The sequence below is a fragment of the Miscanthus floridulus genome, chromosome 2 (assembly GCF_019320115.1).
Source record: "Miscanthus floridulus cultivar M001 chromosome 2, ASM1932011v1, whole genome shotgun sequence".
Classification (NCBI taxonomy): Eukaryota; Viridiplantae; Streptophyta; class Magnoliopsida; order Poales; family Poaceae; genus Miscanthus; species Miscanthus floridulus.
In genome coordinates, this window is record NC_089581.1 from 26,238,335 (window position 1) to 26,242,739 (window position 4,405).

A 4,405-nucleotide genomic window follows, 5' to 3' on the forward strand; every position below is an offset into this window, starting at 1 on the left:
GATATACGGAGCATAGGGGTAGTGCTTCACCACATCCTCACTAGCATCAAAGATCTTTATCCAAATGTACCGGCTAATAGAGAACTTGGTAAAGTCATCGCCAAAACAGTCAAGAACCACCTGAGAGTCATCACGAAGAAAAGTAGAGTCACGGCGCTTGGGATACAAGATTTGATGAAGAATGTTGTTAAGCACATAGTACTAGGGCTTCAACTAAACTGTCTGCCCATCAGCATGATGACCATCCAAATACATGTACTGATATTCATCCATAGCAAGAGGGGAAATCTCAGCAATAGTAGTTGAGCAGCGATCCCTACGATCCAAACCAAGAAGGCAAGCAAAGGTAGGAAAGTCAACCTTATAGTGCTTCCCTTCAGTGGTCCAATGAATGACATGGGTATCTTCATGAGTGTCTAAGTGGTAGGAGGCATAGAACTGACAAATAATATCGTTGTTCCATGGCTTGTGGAACTCCATCTGCTGTGCTAACCCCATCCTCTTTAAGTCAGTGATCATCTGCTTAAGCTCCTACCCAAGCAATTTACCAAGTTCTTAGGTGTCAATGGACTTCATCTAAACCACTAGAGCCTCTCTCTTGTTGATGTAGCGGAGATAAACCAAATGATGATAGAAGTCAAAATGAAATGGTTGCCAGAACCTGTACTCAATCCTCAAATCCTTGGGATCATCATAGAGAGGTTGGGCACGCCGACGATGAATCTCAGCCACATGGCGATGATAATCCACCATCAAGTACGGGGTGTAGCCACTAGCGGGATTGGGGGTGCGCTAAGGCTCCTAGATGGATGGAGTAGGACCGGTGAACGGAAGCAACCGGCTGATCCCAAAATAGCTCGGACCAGAAAGGCGGGGTCATGGTGCACACATCCTCAGCAATAGTCCTTCCTTCTTGATCAAGAGCTTCCTTAGCAGGATCAACAGCGGGCACATCACCAAGGCCGGGGATGAACTCTCGAGCAGCAACACCAACGGGGCAGGGGTGCAGCACGGTGACGGTGCGAGGGCGATGTGGCAACGGCGTGAGAGTGGCATGGGGGTGGGTGGGTGGGAGACAGTGAATGAAGGGTTACTGGGTCAGGCCATAGTCAAAAGCGGTTTTCTAATCCTGGGTCAAAGGCGTGGTCGAGAGGTGGTCAAAGAGGCGCTGCCTAGATCTGTGTCGAAACTTCCAGCGCTGAGTCGGGAGTTTCGTCCGGAGTCGGGACTTCCGGCTCGAGCCGGGACTTCTGACATAGTAAGACTGAAAACATCCTAACTTGTACTCACAACGCCATGTGGGGCAAAGATATGATGGACACTAACATTTTTACATGTGACTAGATTTCAATCATCCAACACAAAGCAATAGCCACATAGGAAAATTATAAAATAGATTTTGAAAGCGTCACACAAAACTTTAGCAAATCTTTTTTCCTTTCTAGATCATACAAATTATGTACAAGACATCAAGCCATGTTACAAGAATCAATGATATTTAGCTCACTCCTCAAAGCACAAAATCTTGACTCATCTAGGAGCTTTATGAAGACATCAACTAGTTGCTTTTTGGTGCTCACATGATGAATTGCGATATCTCCTTTGGCTTCGTGGTCTCTTAAAAAGTGATGCCAGATATCTATGTGCTTTGTTCGAGAGTGGTTTATAGGGTTGTTTGCCAACTTAATGGCACTCTCGTTGTCACACAAAAGGGAAATCTTGGTTAGCTCACAACCAAAGTCTTTGAGAGTTTGCTTCATCCAAAGTAGTTGGGCACATCATGCACCGGCCGCCACATACTTGGCTTCGGCGGTGGACAAAGCAATGGAGTTTTGCTTCTTAGAGCTCCAAGATACCAAAGACCTACTAATAAATTGACAAGTCCCAGTGGTAGTCTTTCAGTTTACTTTACAACTGGCATAATCCGAATCGGAATAGCCAAGTAACTCAAAAGTGGAGCCTTTAGGATACCACAAGCCAAAATTAGGAGTGTGCACTAAATATCAAAAAATTCTCTTAATGGCCATCAAATGACATTCTTTCGGATTAGCTTGAAATCTTGCACACATGCACACACTAAGCATAATATCGGGCCTAGATGCACAAAGGTAAAGAAGGGATCCAATCATGGAGTGATATACCTTTTGATCGATGTCCTTTCCTCCTTGATCAAGGTCAAGATGTCCATTGGTTGGCATAGGTGTCTTGATGGGCTTGGCCTTATCCATGTCAAACTTCTTCAACATGTCGTTGGTGTACTTGGTTTGACTTATGAACGTACCATCCTTGAGTTGCTTGATTTGAAATCCAAGAAAGAACTTTAACTCTCCCATTATGGACATCTCAAACCTATTTGTCATAATCATACTAAATTCCTCACAAAAAGCCACATTAGTACTACCAAATATTATGTCATCGACATATATTTGGCAAACAAAGATATCATTATTGACTTTGTGAGTAAATAAAGTAGCATCGGCCTTTCCTATCTCAAACCCTTGTTTGAGCAGGAAATCCTTCAAACAATCATAGCAAGCTCTAGGGGCTTGTTTGAGCCCATAGAGCGCCTTATCGAGCTTGTAGACATGGTTGGGATACTTAGGGTCTTTAAAGCCCGGTGGTTGCTCTACATACACCAACTTGGATAGGGGACTATTGTGAAATGCACTCTTCACGTCCATTTGATATAGCTTGAAATCATGATGAGCGGCATAGGCAAGTAGAATACAAATCGATTCTAGCCTAGCCACCGGTGCATAGGTTTCCCCAAAATCCAAGCCTTCAATTTGAGTGAATCCTTGAGCCACCATCCTTGCCTTGTTCCTTGTCACCACACCATGCTCATCTTGCTTGTTGCGGAAGACCCACTTGGTTCCAATCACATTTTGCTTGGGCCTTTCCACTAAGGACCAGACTTCATTTAGAGTGAAGTTGTTCAACTCCTCTTGCATGGCTATCACCCAATCTGGATCATCAAGTTCCTCTTCCACCCTATGAGGTTCCAAAGGAGAAACAAACGAGTAATGTCCATAAAAATTTGCTAAACGAGAATGTGTGATTACCCCTCATCGGATGCTCCCCAATATGTTATCAATGGGATGATCCCGTTGAATGGATTGATGCACTCTAGGATGTGGCACTTGAGTAGATCTTTGGATGGGGCCATCATCTTCATCATCATGGTCATGATCGATTGGAGGGTTGTCTTCACTTCTTTCTTCATTGTTGAGTAGAGGTTGAGCTTGCTTATTGTTGACACCATCTTCATGAGAATGACCTTGTATTTAGATTTGATCTCCCATCTTGATCATTTCTTGTTGTGGAAGCTTCACCAAGTTCATTGGATGAAACATGATGAGTGGTTGGTTCAAGATCAACATGCATAATATTGTCATCATCTTCATCTTCAATAGGCTTTACTTCACCAATTGTAAGCTTCTTGATGGCTTTATGTAGAGCTTCTTCATTACCTACAATCTCAATATTGACTTGCTCCTTTTGAGAGCCATCGGTTTCATCAAAAGTCACATCTACCGTGATTTCAATCAAACTAGTGGTTTTATTGAAAACACGATATCCATGTTCATTAGTACCATAACCAAGCATGAAACCTTCATCAACCTTTAGTGCAAACTTTGAGATTTTGGATTTCTTGTTAAGTATGAAACACTTGGGTCCAAAAACTCTAAAGTAGTGCACCTTAGGCTTTTTACTGGTTAGAAGTTCGTAGATGGTCTTGTCCCTTTTCTTATGAAGATATAATCGGTTGATAGCATGACATGCCGTGCTAACTGCTTCAGCCCAATAGTTGGTTGGAGTCTTGTATTCATCCAACATTGCTCTTGCAGCTTCAATGAGCTTTAGGTTCTTTCTCTCCACAACACCATTTTGTTGTGGAGTGTATGAAACCAAAAACTCATGCTTGATTCGTTCTTCATCAAGGAACTCTTCAATGTTGGTGTTCTTGAACTTCATCATATTATCACTTCTAACTCTCTTGATCTTGACATCAAACTCATTTTGGGCACTTTTTGCAAACTTCTTAAAGATGACATGTACTTCACTCTTGTCACGCAAAAAAGAATACCCAAGTGAGATGAGAATAATCATCAACAATTACGAAACCATATTTGTTACCACCAAGGCTTATATAAGCGACGGGTCCAAATATGTCCATGTGAAGCAATTCCAATGGCCTTTCGGTTGTCACAACATTCTTGACGGGATGTTTAGCTCCAACTTGCTTTCCCGCTTGGCATGCGCTACAAATACTATCTTTCTCAAAAAAACATTTGTTAGTCCAAGGATGTATTCATCTTTTTGAAGTTCGGCCAAGTTCCTCATCCCAACATGGGCAAGTCAGTGATGCCATAACCAACCCATGCTAGATTTTATCATTAAACAA

The 4,405-nt window shown here is 42.5% G+C and overlaps 1 pseudogene; it reads right to left on the reverse strand.

The window, feature by feature from the left end:
- Positions 1 to 1,769: 1,769 nt before the first annotated feature.
- Positions 1,770 to 2,228, reverse strand: LOC136540932 (secreted RxLR effector protein 161-like; annotated as a pseudogene).
- Between the last annotated feature and the right edge of the window lie 2,177 nt (positions 2,229 to 4,405).